Source organism: Hordeum vulgare, chromosome 6H (assembly GCF_904849725.1).
Source record: "Hordeum vulgare subsp. vulgare chromosome 6H, MorexV3_pseudomolecules_assembly, whole genome shotgun sequence".
Classification (NCBI taxonomy): domain Eukaryota; kingdom Viridiplantae; phylum Streptophyta; class Magnoliopsida; order Poales; family Poaceae; genus Hordeum; species Hordeum vulgare.
In genome coordinates this window covers 191,684,019-191,702,758 of record NC_058523.1, presented here as the reverse complement: position 1 = coordinate 191,702,758, position 18,740 = coordinate 191,684,019, and positions in this window count along the sequence as shown.

Here is an 18,740-nt window from a genome sequence, read left to right as displayed (position 1 = left end):
TCACGAGAAAATGATGCAAAAACATATAAAGAACATAGATAACGGAGTTACAGATCAACCGGAAACTATGAAACAAGTTATGGAGACCTACGATTCAAATCAGCCACAAACACACTCCAATGGCACTCCCCTGGTGTTACCAGGTTGCCCCATGATCAAGAAACAAAGTATAAATGGGGTGGTGCATGGGAACAAACCACACCATCAACAACGCCCACACAAACTTCAAATCACCATAAACATACAATTTGTTTTCAACCGCAACATAGCAGTTTGTTTACAAAATTTAAAGTAGCTACAATCTTCAAAAAGATTCAAACAAGACATTAGGGAAAAGCCATCCAAAAGCTCTACAACCCTGAACAAGAAGTTAATACAAAGGAGAAACCCATGAGCAGATCTATGGACACAAACTTAGACAAAATATCACAGATTCTGGGACTTCGTGATAATCACAGATTTTCACCAGCTGCTTATGCTCTGAAGCATTTTGTCAGCCTCCAAAATGATATCTACAGGAAGTGCATAAGCATGAAATTTAACAGGGACCTAAACAAACATAAAAGCTCACAAACTTTAGTTTCTTGCATGGGCTTATTCCCAACACAGGAGCTAATTCATCCAAGACAACAGGGGAAGAAAATAACATCAGATTCCCAGACTTAGTGAAATCACAACGTTTCACAAATCTGTCAGTTCAGCCAAGTGTCCACTTTGACAAGGCACAATAGGTGCATAAAAATTCCTAAGAACAAAACAAAGACCCCATGCTGTAGAGAGGTTCACCCACTACCACTACATCAAGGATTCATCCTCAAAGGGTCAAGACACCACCTAATACAAAGCACTAAACATGGCATCATGACAGAAAATAACAGTTTCTATGAAGTGCTCCAAAGTGAAATATGATTGCACCAATGGATTCCTGGGACAATTCTACCCCAAATCCGTATGTCATACATGGGTACTTGCATGTAACAACATTGCACAAAGCTAGCTCAAAAATATCACCAAGAATCACATGAGCTACAATTGTCTATTAGTCACATGTAAAAGTTGTCCTATGCATCACCTACACATGCATTTGCACTAGGACAAGATCACCCTAACTAGGAATAGCATCCAAACACAATAACCACAGGTAGGGATGTGTTCAACCACACACACCCATGATCACACACACACATGAGCACATGAGCACACACACACATGCACACCAACCTACACCTACACACACACACATAGAAGAATCACCCACTACATGTGGAGATGCACACTTTCATGTGTTTGTGCATACTTTCACAAGTGTGTGTGTGTAACACATACACACATACACACACATCTCCAACATACACACACAACCTCATCCACATATACACACATACACACTTAGACACCCACACTACAATCTCCTAAGCATAGGAAAAATACCAAACAACAACCTTGACAGGTTTTTAAAAGAAAAAATGCACAAGGCAAAAGAAATTAAAACAGTAAAAGGAAAAAAAAAGGGGAGATGTTGGGATCGAACCCAGGACCTCCCTGGTGCAACAACACACCATCACCACTGGGCCAGGCGTGGGCGTGCACTCTGTAACAGGGAGCAACCTAGATCTACTAGCCTAACGTCATGCCGAAAGCTAACGGAAAAACAAATAACAAAAGGGGCCGCACCTGGGATTCGAACCCCCGACATGATGGTTCTGTGCGCGGGCCTAGACCAGTCGACCTAGTGATGTGCTACTGACCGAGAGGGGAACCCACACCAGGTAAGCATGAAAAGGCGGGGCCTTGCTCTGCTTTCGTAGAGAGGCGCCGGCGATGAAGTTGATCGGTGCACAAGCACGCCGGAAGCACGCTACGCGTGGAGAGGGGAAGAGAGGGGAAGAGAGGGAAGTTGCGCCTCACCTAGGGTGCAGAGGAGAGGGAGCTCGCGCGTGGAGTGTAGATGAGCTCAATGACGAGGCGCAGAAGGAGACCGCGGGAGTGGAGGAAGAAGGTGTCGTCGGTGCCGTCGACATAGCCGCTCCCATCGCGTGATCTCTTCGGGAATGGAACTCCCGCGACTTTCGCTTGCTCCTGGTCCGGTCGGGGAAGAAGACGAGGCGTAGATCCGCCGGCGACGACCTCGACAGTAGCCCGCCATGAAGGTGGAGAGGTCGGGAGCGTCCCTGACGGTGCGAGGGAGAGAGAGGAGGGGGGAAATGGAGCTAGGGTTGCGAGGAGGGGCGTCTAGCTGCTTAAATGCCTCGGGGTTCACGCTTGGAGCCGCTGGATCGGAGAGGGAAAGGGATCGGTGGTGGTGGTGGATTCATACAGTGGTGACGATAGAGAGGAGGAAGAAGGAGAGAGTTGCGGGCCACGTGCGAGAGGAGGGAGGTGAGGCGGTCGAGGAAAGAAAAGAGGCAGCCGGCCCACTGCTTATCCAGCGCCCGCCTAAGAGAGGAAAATGGAGGTTTTTCCCTCTTTAAAATACACAAAACACAAACATAAATGCCCACTGCCACAGAGGGATTGAAAAAGAAAATAAAAAATACATAGGGCATAAGGGAATTATGCCCTATTTAACAAAAATATAACTCAGATTTTTAGAGCAATTAAATTATACACCAAAACAGGAATTTAGTAATGATGTTTTAATAAATACCACATGTTGCAAGGTGATATTCCACAATGAGAGTTACCCCTCAATCATAATTAACCTCCTCTAATTAACTAACTGTTTTAAAACAGGTTTAATCGAAGTTAATTCATAAGTTCAATTATTAATGGAGAAGGGGGTTTTGAAACCTTGTTTGAAACACCCCTCTTTTGAAAACACCACAACAACACAAGCACACTAGCATTCATAATCACATTGGCACTCATGATGATCAAGCAACATCAACACAATGGGACTGCCATGAATGCAATGAATGCCATGATGCAACATGAAGACACAAAATGAAGCCACATGAAATGATAACTCTTATAACATCCACAACATGCTTCTCCAAAATAGGAAAGGTCCAAATATGGCAAGGATTACATCTGGGGTGTTACAAACTCTCCCACACTACAAGAAGATCTCGACCGGAGATCTAGGACTGAAAGAACTCTGGAAATTCGGAACGGAGATGGTCCTCGTGCTCCCAAGTGCCTTCTTTATCGTAATGATGTGACCATTGCACCTTGAGAAACTTGATAGACTTGTTGCGGGTCTTGCGCTCAGTCGCTTCAAGAATTGCAACTGGATGGTCGTGATAGGATAAGTCGGGCTAGAGATCAATGTCCTGGATATCAACTATGCACTCGGGAGTCTTGAAGCATCTCCGGAGCTGAGAGACATGGAACACGTCATGCACATTTGCGAAGTTTGAAGGGAGCTCTAATTAATATGCAAGGTCGCCTCTCTTGCCAACAATTCTAAAAGGCCCAACAAAACAAGGAGCAAGCTTTCTTTTGATGCCAAAGTGTTGAGTGCCCTTCATAGGCCACACTTTAAGATAGATGAAGTCATCGAGGTGACAAGCCATGTCATGATGCTTGCTATAGTAGTAGTTCTTCTGACGGGACTGCGCTGCTTTGAGATTATCCCGAATGACACGACACATTTCTTCAGCTTCTTCAATCATGTCATTCCCAAGAATCTGACGCTCACCAGTCTCTGACCAATTGAGCGGGGTACGGCACTACCTGCCATAGAGAATCTCAAATGGAGCTTTGCCTGAACTTGCCTGATAGCTGTTGTTATATGAAAACTCAACAAAAGGTAGGCAGTCTTCCCACTTCATGCCAAAGGAAATGACACATGATCTTAGCATATCCTCGAGGACCTGATTGACTCTCTCAACTTGCCCACTAGTCTGAGGATGAAAGGTTGTGCTGAATCGAATCTTAGTACCCATCGCAGACTGAAATGAGTCCCAGAACTTGGAAGTAAAGATGCTTCCGCGATCCGAAGAAATTAGCATTGGGACGCCATGCAATGAGACTATCCTCGAAGTGTACAACTGTACAAGCTGAGCTGCCGAGATAGACTCCTTGACTCGAAGGAAATGAGCGACTTTGCTCAACTTGTCGATGAAGATGAAGATGGCATCGTTACCCTTCTTGGACTTTGGAAACCCGGTGACGAAATCCATCTCAATATGGTCGAACTTCCACTCGGGAATGGGCAATGGATGCAAAAGACCTGCTAGATGTTGATGCTCTTCTTTCACCCTTCTACATACATCACATTCATTTACGAACTGAGCAATCTCACGCTCCATGCGAGTCCACCAGAAGGTTTGTTTCAAATCCTGATACATCTTGGAACTTCTTGGATGTATCGAGAGAAGAGAGTTATGAGCTTCCTCCATGATAACCTTTCTGAGATCCCCTTTTGGAATGACAAGACGATCCTCAAAGAACAATGTATCTTTGGCATCAACACTGAAGAACTTATATTTGGGAACTCCCTTTGCCAAGCCAATCTTAACTTTCTTCACCATTGCATCAAGAAGTTGAGCTTGTCGGACCCGGTCTTCCAAGGTAGGAGAAATCCGAAGATTAGCAAGAAATCCCTGAGGTACTAACTGAAGGTTGAGCTTTCTGAAAGATTCACAAAGATCAGGCTGGAGAGGCTTCAGAATGAGACTGTTGCAGTAAGCCTTCCTGCTCAAAGCATCTTCCACGACATTAGCTTTGCCTGGAGTGTACTCAACGCTTGGATTAAAATCTTGGAGCATTTCCACCCAACGAGTTTGCCGAAGATTGAGGTTAGGCTGGGTGAAGATGTACTTGAGACTCTTGTGATCGGTGAACACTTCAACCTTTCTCTCCAACAAGAGGTGTCTCCAAGTCATCATAGCATGTACCACTGCCGCCAACTCAAGATCATGAGTGGGCTAATTCTTCTCACTTGGCTTCAACTGCCTCGAGGTATAAGCTACCACTTTCTTGTCTTGCATCAACACTACACCAAGACCTTGAAGAGAGGCATCGCAGAACACTTGATAAGGTTTGGAGTCATCACGAGGAACCAAGACTGGAGTAGAAGTGAGCTTCTCTTTGAGTGTGTCGAAAGCCAACTGACACTGTGGAGACCAGACATACTTCACACCTTTCTGAAGAAGACTTGAGATAGGCTTAGCAATCTTGGAGAAATTCTCAACGAATCTTCTGCAATAACTTGCAAGCCCGAGAAAGCTTCGAAGCTGCTTCACATTTTGTGGAGGTTCCCACTCAACAATGGCCTGCACCTTCAAAGGATCAACTTTGATGCCCTCGGTAGAAATGATGTGCCCAAGGTAGACAACTTCCTTCAACCATAAATCACATTTGGAAAACTTAGCATAGAACTTATGCTCTCTTAGCTTATCAAGTACAAGCCTGAGATGTTCTTCATGCTCTTCCTTAGTTTCCGAAAAGACCAGAATATCATAAAGATACAACAAGACGAATTCATTCTTGAATGGGGAGAAGATATAATTCATCATCCGACAGAAGGTCGGTGGAGCATTGGCCAGACCGAAAGACATCACCGTGTACTCATACGAGCCAAAACTTGTTCTGAAAGCAGTCTTTGAAATGTCCTCTTCGCGAATGCGAATCTGATGATAACCCATCCTGAGATCAAGCTTCGAGAAGATCTTAGCCCCTTTCAATTACTCAAACAACTCATTGATCTTAGGAAGTGGATACTTGTTTTTGATCGTCTTCTTATTCAATGGACGGTAATCGACACAGAGTCGTTCCGTACCATCCTTCTTCTTGACGAAAAGAACTCCACAGCCCCAAGGAGATGAGCTTGGTCTCATCAGACCCAGACGCTCTTGCTCATCAAGTTGTTTTTTCAGCTCCTTCAGCTCTTCTGGACCCAGTTTGTACGGTCGTTTGGACACACACTCAGTACCCGGTTCAAGCTCAATTATGAACTCAACTGCTCGGTGCGGAGGCATTCCTGGCAGTTCTTCCGGAAAAACATCTTCATATTCGCACACCACTGGGACTTGCGAAATTGGAGAGATCTCACCCTTCTCATTCAAGGAAAACAAACGGACCGTGTCATCATGCGCTGCGAAGATAATCACGTCCTCCGAAGAATGAGTTAGCTTCACAATCAATAGACGCCTTGTTCATAGCCAACCAATCCATTCCAAGGATCAAATCAATATCAGAGTTGCGAAGGACAATAGAAGAAGCCAGAAAAGCATAATCACCCATCTTGACAGTGACATCCGGAACTACCAAACTAGAACGCATATGCTTCCCAGGGGAAACAACTGCTAACGGCTTAGACAACTGCTCCTGGCGCAGATTATGCCTGCATGCAAATGGATATGATAAGAAGCAATGCGAAGCACGAGAATCAAATAAAACCTTAGCAGGAATATCATTAACTGAAAGATTACCCATAATCACGTCTGAGGAGTTGTCTGGTTCAGCTGCATTCACCATATTGACTCTCGCAGACCTGGGGTTGAACTTCACTATAGCATTGCTTGGAGGCTTCCCTGGAGGAGGAGGCGGAAGACGCACCTGAGAGGTGCACTTGTTGGCATAGTGACCCTTCTGCCCACACTTGTGACAAGTAACATCTGCCGGCTGACGGAACTACACCTGAGGATTCCCTTGCTTGTGTTGCTGAAACCTCTGCTGGAAAGCTGGATTGGGTGGGTGGGAAGAACCATGACCACCTGATTGCTTGAACTGCTGAGTCTGCTGAGGAGGAGGAGGAGACACCCAGTATTTTTGCTGCTTCGGAACCACCTGAGTTGAGGGCGACGAACTGGACTCTCTGAAACGCTTCCTCGAATTCTCCACCTTGAGCAAAGCTGCCTCAGCCCTGAGAGCCAAGTTATAGAACTTATCAAACTCATCGGGATCGTGCAAGGCAAGGGCCAGCTGCAAGTCCTCTCTCAGACCACCTCTGAACTGATAGATCTTGCTCTTTTGATCTGGAATGTCTTGCAAGGCATATCGAGCGAGATCATGGAACTCGATGTTGTACTTGTACACAGAGGAACCACCTAGCTTCAAGCGTCTGAACTTCTCACGCATCTCTTCCACAAAGCTAGACGGGATATAGTGAGACCTGAAATCTCTGCAAAACTCATCCCAACTGATCAATCTGCCACCCCTGGAGTCCTTCAACTGCTGCCACCAAACTACTGCTTGCCCCTTGAGCTGAAACATTGCAAACTTGACGAAGTCCTATGGACGGACATTGCTGCACTCAAAATGCTTGTTCATGTTCCGAATCCAGTCCTCACCGTCAAACGGCTGATCACACGACGTAAAGGTCTTCGGCTGGTTTGCGAGGAATTGATTCAGAGATGCAAACTGATTACCACCATGGTTGAAATTGCCCTGCTGCTGATTGGTCCTCTCTTGTAAGAGTTGGATTAACATCTGGGTCTTAGCATTTGTTGCAACCATCACCGCTTGCCAGGCCTCTGTAGGAGGAGGAGGCAGGGGAGGTGGCGGAACATCAGTACCCTCGTGACACGGATTCTGGCGAGTTGGTGGAGCCATCCTGAATACGGACAACACATTAGACCAGAGAATAACATTCATGGTAAAGCTGAATCAAAAGACAGGAATATCTGAACAAGAATATTTAGCAATTGCACTCGAACAAAATAGTAAGAATGCTTCCTCAAAGTGACTGTCGACAAAATCTGATTAAAGACCACTTGCAAACCAAGTATGAGCTAGAACTGCTCGGAACAAACATATGATAGAGATTCCATCCGATATCTTTGTGGATATGATCGCACGGGCTCGAATTTACAGTAGCCATCCTGTGAAGGCAGTGCACAAGACTTACGAAGCATCCCCGAGTCGTAGCAAGCTACAAGGACTCTTTAAAACACAACGAGAACCGTTGTAAGACGACTGTGGACAAACATACCCACTGAATGTCGAATCCCAACCTCACATCATGCATCTGTAGGAAGATTGTCCTATAAATCACTACTTGATATCCCACCTATGAATTCCCGAAATATCTGGTCATGCAATCTGGTACACGGATACAAGGAGCAATATGTCACACAACTCCTATACTAACCCGTCCACTGTGTCACATCCGTCAACACATAACCAGAATCTCGGACCTTCATCTACTACAGACACTCATAATCACAACGATACAAAGTGTGGCGATACATCCGGAACTCTCTCCACCAGTACTGCGGAAGCTGGACTCCTCTCGCCACTACTAGTATTGAAGCAATTTCGAACATCCTCCGACCTGAGATACTAAGAAATCTGAATGATGGCGATGTGCACAAGAATCCCCTGGAGCTCAACTCCCCGGAAGAAATCAAGTCACACAGGACGCACCAAGACAGAACTCCGTCACATTGATATCATATAGATTTCAAAATACCCGCATGATCCTAAAAAAATTTGAGCGAGAAGAAGAGTAGAATTAAGATTTCCTAAGTCGAGAACCTCACCAGAGCATAGAAGAGGAGAAAAAAGAAACCTACTCTCCGATATAACTAAGACTCAAAACATTTACTAGACTCGACTCGGCCAAGTTCGATCCCACAAAGGCTCCTATGGTCGTAAGGCTCTGATACCAACTTGTAACGACTAAGATGCGGCCCTTTCCTTATTTGGGGGTGAGGCCTCAAAAGGGGAAAGGGGCGCATCTATGCATTTCGCAAACGGGATAATCATCACAATACATAATTAAGATCAACAAGTAGGGCATACACTTGCCATCTGTTAAGAATATATCATATAGCTTACACACACATTATTCAGAGTAGCAGCAGGTCCAGCTACGGACTGAAACAGAAAACAGATGATCTAACACATCCCGTATGCTAGCCCACGATCAGGACCACAGCCTCAATCTTCCGGATAGTTCACATACAGACGGCCAGAGTCCTCATCAAACTCCCACTTCAACTGGTTGTTATCAGGATCTCCTGCGTCGGGCGTACCTGTACCTATTGGGGTTTGTAGTAATCTGTGAGCCATGGGGACTCGGCAATCTAATGACCTTGGTACTGAATCTAGTCAAGTTATTAGGTGAGGAAGGTTTAGTGTATGGGTTTGCAGCAACCTAAGCATATATGGTGGCTAACTTACATTGATCAGAGTATCATATGGTGTTCTACGCAAGCGATCGAAGACTAAATTTATCACTAGGTGATCCTGAACACCTACTTACGTCAAACATAACCCCACCGTGTTCTCGATCAAAGAGCGATCTCTGAAGGAGACAGTCACGGTTACGCACACAGTTGGCAGTTTTATTAGAGTTAATTCAAGTTGTCTAGAACCGGATGTTAACAAAATATCCACATTTGCCACATAACCGCGGGCACGGCTTTCCAAAAGATTTAACCCTACAGGGGTGCTCCAACTAGTCCATCACAAACTGCCACGGGCCACAAAGTCATCCTCTATCACGAAACTCGTGATCTCGTCAGATTCCTTAGAGGAAAACCTCAACTTTGAGGACACCCAAAGTTTCACTGGGATTCCTATACGCAAGATATATCGCTAAGGTAAGACAAATCTAGCAGGACCTCCCGACGTGTCGACGAACCCGATAGGAGCCGCGTATCTCGTTCTCAGGACACGACGGATGGGAAAGCCTACACGAAACCAAACTTCAAGTTTCCATGTGGTGGCTGATACGTCTCCGTCGTATCTACTTTTCCGAACTCTTTCGCCCATATTTTGGACTCTAATTTGCATGATTTGAATGGAACTAACCCGGACTGACGCTGTTTTCAGCAGAATTGCCATGGTATTGTTTTTGTGCAGAAATAAAAGTTCTCGAAATGTCCTAAAAATTTACGAAGATTTTTTCTTGAATAAACAAAAAATACCTGCGCAAAGATCCACCAGAGGGGGCGTGCCAGTGGGCCACAAGCCCACAAGCCGCGGCCACCCCCCTAGGCTGCGCCGTGCAGGCTTGTGGGGCCCACGTGGCACCACCGCCTCCAAAATAAGCTCTATGTCTTCCGTCTCGCCCGGAAAAAAATCAGAGAGAAGGTTTCATCGCGTTTTGCGATACGGAGGCGCCACCACATCCTGTTCTTCATCTGGAGGGCAGATCTGGAGTCCGTTTTAGGCTCCGGAGAGGGGAAATCGTCGCCATCGTCATCATCAACCTTTCTCCATCGACAATTCCATGATGCTCTTCATCGTTCGTGAGTAATCTCATCGTAGGCTTGTTGGAAGGTTGTGAGTTGGATGAGATCTATCATGTAATAGAGTTAGTTCTTGACGGGGATTGATCCCTAGTATCCACTATGTTCTAGATTGATGTTGCTACTACTTGGCTATGCTTAATAATTGTCACTAGGGCCCGAGTGCCATGATTTTAGATCTGAACCTATTATGTTGTCGCCAATATATGTGTGTTTTAGATCCTATCTTGCAAGTTGTACTCACCTACTATGTGTTATGACCCGCCAACCCCGGAGTGACAATAGCCGGAACCACTCCTAGAGATGACCATAGTATGAGGAGTTCATGTATTCACCACGTGTTAATGCGTTAGTCCGGTTCTTTATTAAAAGGAGAACCTTAATATCCCATAGTTTCCATTAGGACCCCGCTGCCACGGGAGGGATGGACAATAGAAGTCATGCAAGTTCTTTCCCCTAATCATGTGTGACTACATACGGAATACATGCCTACATTAGATTGATGAACGGGAGCTAGTTACATATCTCTCCATGTTATAGTTGTTACATGATGAATCACATCTGTCACACTCATCCATCATCGATCCACTACCTACGAGTCTTTTACTACTGATCCTCGCTACGTTACTTTGCCTAGGCTTGTCCCTTGCTACAAGAGGGATTGGGCCACTTTGTTGCTGATGTCACTTTGTTGCTGTTACTTGTCACTTTGCTGCTGCTGTCACTTTGCTGCTGTTACTTGCTACTTTGCTGATGTTGCTACTACTGTTCCTTGCTACTCTGCTGTTACTTGTTGCAAGACTTTGTTGGCGCTAACATCCCGTCAACAAGGCTTTTTCTAGCGCCGTTGTCGGGGATTGTCAAAGATTTTTCTGGTGTCGTTGCTATCATACTACCTTGCTACTTATACTTTGCTTGCACACACTACTCTTTCAGGTGTGGTTGAATTGACAACTCAGCTCCTAATACTTGAGAATATTCTTTAGCTTCCCCTTGTGAGCGAATCAATAAATTTGGGTTGAATACTCTACCCTCGAAAACTGTTGCGATCCCATACGCTTGTGGGACATCAAGGCTTTTTCTGGCGCCGTTGCCGGGGAGGCACAGCTATATTCTCTGAGTCACTTGGGATTGACGTCTGCTGATGACTATGAGGAATCCCAAAGATCCAAGAACTAAAATCCTGCCTTCCACTAAGAGGAGAGGTAAGGAACTGCCATCTAGCTCTGCACTTGATTCACCTTCAGTTCTGAGTAAGTTTGCGACTTCGCCTCGTGCTAGAAATCTTGATATGTCGCCTGTGCTTGATGATGCTACTTCTGCTTCCCATGATGCTTGTGATGCTATGCTTGATACTATGCCTGATGATGCTATGCCTGATACTGCTTTGCCCCTTGGTGCATTCCTTGATGCACATATTGCTAGAGTTGCTGCTAGATGTGATGAGACTTCTGAAACTGCTCATACTATTGAAGTAGAACCTACTGTTTTGCCTGCTAGAACTAGCTCTCCTATGCCTCAATTGCCTGATATGCCTGATACGCGCTATGTTATGGAGGGAGAGATAGGTGAGGACTTTCTTGCATGTAAGGATAGCTATGATGTTGAGAAACTTCTGTGCAAGTGGAAAGAAAAATCTTTGAACGCTAGGATGAAATACGACCCGAAGTTTGCCACTTCGCCTATCTTTGTGACCGATAAGGATTATGAATTCTCTGTCGACCCTGAGTTAATCACTCTGGTCGAATCTGATCCTTTTCACGGTTACGAGTCTGAGACGGTTGTAGCCCATCTTACCAAACTGCACGATATAGCCACCCTATTCACTAGTGAGGAAAAGATCCGCCACTACTACATGCTCAAGTTGTTTCCTTTCTCGCTAAAGGATGATGCTAAGACCTGGTTCACTTCTCTTGCTGCTGGTTGTGTGCGTAGCCCCCAGGACATGGTCTACTACTTCTTTGAGAAATATTTCCCTGCCCATAAGAAGCAAGCTGCCTTGCAGGAAATATACAACTTTGCTCAAGCTGAAGAAGAGAGTCTCCCACAAGCTTGGGGGAGGCTTATCCAGCTACTGAATGCTTTGCCTGATCACCCTCTTGAGAAGAATGAGATACTTGATATCTTGTATAATGGACTTACCGATGCTTCCAAAGACCATCTAGATAGTTGTGCCGGTAGTGTTTTTAGGGAACGAACTGTAGAACAAGCTGAGATTCTGTTGAACAACATCATGTGCAATGAGAATGCTTGGACTATTCCCGAACCACCTCCTAAGCCAATTCTGAAGAAAAGAGGTATTCTATTCCTCAGTCCTGAAGATATCCAAGAAGCCAAGAAATCTATGCGAGAGAAAGGCATTAAATCTAAAGATGTCAAAAATCTACCACCTATCGAAGAGATCCATGGTCTCGATAACCCGATACACGTAGTAAAAGTAAATTCTCTGCGTAGGTTTGATGAGAGTGATATTCCTTTTGATAAACCTGCTAGCTTATGCATGGATGAATTTGATAACTTTGTTGCCAAACAACAGAGTTTCAATGATTATGTTAGCAGACAATTGGAAAAGAATGCTCGTATGCTTAGTCATTTAAGTGCTTATGTGGACAGAAATGTCAATGATCTTAAGCTTCTGAGTAAACATGCTTCTATGGTTACTACTCAGGTAGAACAAGTACTTAAAGCTCAGAATGACTTGCTCAATGAGTTGAATGACAATTCTGTCAGAGTCGTTACTAGAGGCGGTAGAATGACCCAGGAACCTCTGCATCTTGAGGGTCATCCGAAGAGAGTTGAACAAGATTCTCAAGGAGTTAGCACGGATGCACCTAGTCATCCTAGAAAGAAGAATAAAGATGATAGGAACCTCCATGCTAGCAACCATGTTGCTGCTACCCCTGAGAGTCCAAACGATGCCTCTATCTTTGATGTTGAAACACAATCTGGTGAAGCACATGAGCCTAATGATAATATCAATAGTGATGTTCCTGACGATGCTCAACCTAGCAATGATAAGGATGTGGAGATTGAACCTAGTGTTGATCTTGATAACCCACAGCCTAAGAATAGAAGATACGATAAGAATGACTTCGCTGCTAGGAAGCACGGTAAAGAAAGGGAGACATGGGTTCTGAAACCTATGCCCTTTCCTCCCAAACCATCCAAGAAAAAGGATGATGAATATTTTGAGCGATTCGTTGAAATGATCAGACCTGTCTTTCTGCAGATATGTTTGACTGATATGCTCAAAATTTCTGTGTATGCTAAGTACATGAAAGATATTGTGACTAATAGGAGGAGGATACCTGATCTTGAGATCTCCGCCATGCTTGCCAATTACACTTTCAAAGTTGGAACTCCGAAGAAACTAGTTGATCCCGGTGTGCCCACTATACCTTGCTCCATTAAAGGCAACTATGTTAGAACTGCGTTATGCGACCTTGGAGCCTGTGTTAGTGTTATGCCTCTCTCTCTTTATTGTAGACTTGAATTGGATAAGTTGACACCCACTGAAATCTCTCTATAGATGGCCGACAAATCAACTGTTTTCCCTATCGGCATTTGCGAAGATGTGCCTGTTGTGGTTGCTAACACCACTATCTTAACAGACTTTGTTATCTTGGATATTCCCGAGGACGATGCCATGGTTTTCATCCTCGGAAGACCCTTTTTGAACACTGCAGGGGCTGTTATAGATTGCAACAAAGGCAATGTCACTTTCCATGTCAACGGTAATGAGCATACGGTGCACTTTCCGAAGAAACAATATCGAGTACATTGCATCAATGTTATCGAAAAAACTTCATCGATTCTTATTGGGAGCTTTGAATGACCTATTCCTCGTGTCAAGATGAAGTATGATTTGCTTGTTGGGGAAATACACATCCCCATTGACGTGACCTAGTGATTGTAAGAAATTCTCCGTTCTCTTTTGCGATTCGAGAAAGTTTTGTCGAGGGGATTTGATCAACCCCATTGACGGATTTCTTTCGATGACCATGAGATGGATGAATCAAGGAGACACAAACCTCTGTTCCAAGCTTTCACTTTAGGTTGCTTAGAAGAAAAATGATAGGTTTAGTTTAGTTTTCCTTGTTTTCTGTTTTACCGTCCGGTAGAAAAATACCCCAAAAATAAAAGTTCTCCGAAAGCTGTGAAAATCTAGTATGATTTTTTCTAGAATATTTGAAAAATACTAGGACAAAGAGTTTGTCTGGGGGCCACAAGCCCTAGGGGTGCGGGCACCCCCCTGGCCGCACCACCCACGCTTGTGGGGCCCACAGGCACCCCCTCCACTCATTCTTGCTCCCATCCACTTCTCCTACCTCCAGAAAAAATCGTTTCGCAGCTCAAACCCGTGTTCTTGCTCCTCTTGCTCGGATTTTCGATCTCTTTGCTCAAATCACCGTTCTCCGAACTTTTTTGGGGAAATTACTCCTTCGTAAGTGACTCCTCCATTGGTCCAATTAGTTTTTGCTCTAGTGCCTTATACTCCGCGTATTTTTGCTGCCTTGGTGACCATGTTCTTGAGCTTTGTATGCTGATTCTAGCTGGTCCCAAGTAGTTTTGATGTGTAATGTGGTCTCTAGGCACTTGTGGGAGTAGTTGCTACAAGTTTAGTTGAACCTTGTTCACCTTTCCTTTGGGTCACTGAAAATTTCACAAAAGGAAGATGTTCACGAGAAACTTTCATGGTGGTTCTTCAAGCAAGAGAGGTCCCCGTCTTGCGATTCGGGAGCCTGATCCTTACCAACCTAGGGACGCGCAGGTACAACCATGTGAATGGCCTTCTGATGAATTTATGATTGAGGCAGGTTTCAAAGATGAGTTTGATGCATTTGTTCGCAAAGTCAGACTCGAAGAATTCATCTCCGATAAATGTGAACAGTATGTTGCTCTCAATGCCTCTTTTTTCATAGATTCAAATTCTCAGCTGGCCGTGAGCCATCTGTACTGTTTGATCTCTATGATAAATTGTATACCATGGATTTAGAGGATTTCAGTAGAATTTGCAAAATACCTATTTGGGATAACCTCAGTGATCCTCCTAAATCTTCGGTTAGAGATTTTTGCGTGGGTATTACGGTTGGAGAAACTAGAGACATTACGCAAGCTACCATGGGGAGTATTCATTTTCCTGCCTTGCATTACTTTGCCCTCTTCATAGGCAGATGCATTAATGGCAAGATTGAGCATTGTCACCTCTCCGCACCCGACCTTAGTATCCTTAAGAGCGCAGTGAAAGGTGACAAAAGCTTCAACATGGGAGCTATTATAGCAAGGAGGCTGAATAAGAATGCTATTGATGGGGATTTCTTTGGTGGAATCTATGCCACTCGCATAGCAAATTCTCTCGGAGTACCCATCCGCGCAGGCGATCCCCCGCTCCATACAGCTTTCGTTGACCGCGTCGCTATGACACGCTACCAGTTCCTTGAGAGGGATGATGAATCCCTCCTATACCGATTGATATTTAACCGGCAGCGTGTTTTCCATATTACCCTTCCTGCTCCTGCTTTCTTTGACTTTCAGGTAAAACGGAGATACTACATAACCAGAGAAGAGGCAGAGGAGTATGAGAGGGAGGCGACGGCTGCTCGTCTCCGTGAGGCAGCTATTCAGGCAGTGGCTGCAGCGCTCCCGTATAACCCCGATTATGATTTTGGGTTTTGCCAGGACCATCCATGGGAGTAGACCAAGTTAGGCCAAAATCCTAAGCTTGGGGGAGTACGTGTTCTCACCGACTTCACATTCTTGCTTATGCTTTCACTTTGTTAGTCGGTGTTCACACTTTGCCACTGTATCATCCATGCTAGTTTATTTTCTTTTACTCGTTTTCTTTTCGTGTGTCTGTCTAGTTTGAGAAAACCCAAAAAGATTTTATTTTATTCTTTTGCTTGTTGGGAGCGTTCCTGTGTAGATAGTTTTCTTTTTCTTTGGGTCAAGGTAGAAGATATTGGTTACAATGTTTAGTGGCTCTTGCATGCATACCTGTTTAGCTTTCAAAGAGCCATATTACTTTGTCTTCTCATTTGTGTTTACCTGCAGATTCCAGCGTAGTCCAATGCACGAGCACGCTTATTATTGTTCACATCGTTCGGTCGTGCAAGTGAAAGGCAATAATGATGATATATGATGAAGTGACTGAGCCTGGAAAAGCTGGTATGAACTCGATCTATTTTGTTTTTGTAAATATGACTAGCTCATCATGCCTGATTCAGCTTTGTTGTGAGAGAAACATGTTTGCAATGACAACTTAGAGATCATAGTTGCTTATGCCATGCTTACTTAGCTAGGAGCTTATAATGGTCTGTCTTGGTTGCCAACATGAATGTTGAGATGACTATGATGTAGTATGATAGGATGGTATCCTCCTTTGAATGTTTCAAGTGGCTTAACTTGGCGCATGTTCACGCATGTAGTTAAAACAAAATCAACATGGCCTCTATGATGTTCATGTTCATGGTGATTTATGTCCTACTCATGCTTGCACTCAATGTTAGTTACTCTCAATGCGTTTTGATGACTGTTGTCGCTCTCTAGTTGGTCGCTTCCCAGTCTTTTGCTAGCCTTCACTTGTACTAAGCGGGAATACTGCTTGTGCATCCACCTCCATAAACCCAAAGTTGTGCCATATGAGTCCACCATACCTACCTATGTGCGGTATCTACCTGCCGTTCCAAGTAAATTTGCACGTGCCACTATCTAAATCTTCAAGAAATAATCTGTTTTGCATGCCCGAACCGCTCATGTGGTTACACGGGGCTATTGGTATCTTCCATGCTAGGCGTGTTATCCTCGATATGTGTTTATTCACTATCATTCACGAGAAAGGGGCCAGTAATTGGAATACCCAGTTCCATACTCAAATCGAAAAGAGAATTGCAAACAAAACTCCCCCAGGATTGATGTTGGTTTGGACGGTACCCGAGGATTCGGCTAGCCGTGGAGTGTGATTGATTGGTGGTGGGGGAGTCAAAACTTTACTTTTCTGTTTGGGAACCGCCTATAGCATGTGTAGCGTGGAAGATATTGAAAACTCTTAGTCATTGCGTTGACAATGAAAGCATGCCACCCAAAATTATTATCTCTGTTTTCAAAGCTCGAGCTCTAGCACCTCTGCAAATCAATGCTTCCCTCTGCGAAGGGCCTGTCTACTTTTGTTCCTGTTGAGTCATCCTCCTCTTACAAAAGCACCAATTAGAGAGCACCTCTGCCATTTTTATGCTTTGCTTTTAACTGTGTTGAGTATGACTATGACTGGATCTTCATTGCCATGAATTACAATGTTTAGTCAGCCCTTGGTTTTTGAAGGTGCTCTGCATTTATGTTTTGTGGTCTCAGAAAGAGCTAGCGAGATACCATCTATTCGTAATGCTTCATGTTGTTTTGATTGAAGTGTTGACACTTGAGGCTTATTATTATTTGCTCGCTAGTTGATTATGCCATTGATATGAGTTTACCATGAGACCTAGATGTCATTTGCTTTTGTGGTTTGCTTGTGATCTTGCTGAAATTCTGGTTGTGAATTAGACATAGTTGCAACAACAAGATCAAACAGAGTTTGTCAAAGTTTTTCTTTTGTCTCTCTTAGTTTGTCAACTGAGTTGCTTGAGGACAAGCAAGGCTTTAAGCTTGGGGGAGTTGATACGTCTCCGTCGTATCTACTTTTTCGAACTCTTTTGCCCTTGTTTTGGACTCTAATTTAAATAATTTGAATGGAACTAACTCGGACTGACGCTGTTTTCAGCACAATTGCCATGGTGTTGTTTTTGTGCAAAAATAAAAGTTCTCGGAATGTCCTAAAAATTTACGGAGATTTTTTCTGGAATAAAAGAAAAATACGTGCGCAAAGATCCACCGGAAGGGGCGTGCCAGTGAGCCACAAGCCCACAGGCTGCGGCCACCCCCCTAGGTCGCGCCGTGCAGGCTTGTGGGGCCCACGTGGCACCACCGCCCCCAAACTCAGCTCTATATCTTCCGTCTCGCCCGGAAAAAATCAGAGAGAAGGTTTCATCGCGTTTTGGGATACGGAGGCGCCGCCACATCCTGTTCTTCATCTGGAGGGCAGATCTGGAGTCCGTTTCGAGCTCCGGAGAGGGGAAATCGTCGCCATCGTCATCATCAACCTTTCTCCATCGACAATTCCATGATGCTCTTCATCGCTCGTGAGTAATCTCATCGTAGGCTTGCTGGACGGTGATGAGTTGGATGAGATCTATCATGTAATCGAGTTAGTTCTTGACGGGGATTGATCCCTAGTATCCACTATGTTCTAGATTGATGTTGCTACTACTTGGCTATGCTTAATGATTGTCACTAGGGCCCGAGTGCCATGATTTCAGATCTGAACCTATTATGTTGTCGCCAATATATGTGTGTTTTAGATCCTATCTTGCAAGTTGTAGTCACCTAATATGTGTTATGACCCGCCAACCCCGGAGTGACAATAGCCGGAACCACTCCCGGAGATGACCATAGTATGAGGAGTTCATGTATTCACCACGTGTTAATGCGTTAGTCCGGTTCTTTATTAAAAGGAGAACCTTAATATCCCATAGTTTCCATTAGGACCCCGCTGCCACGGGAGGG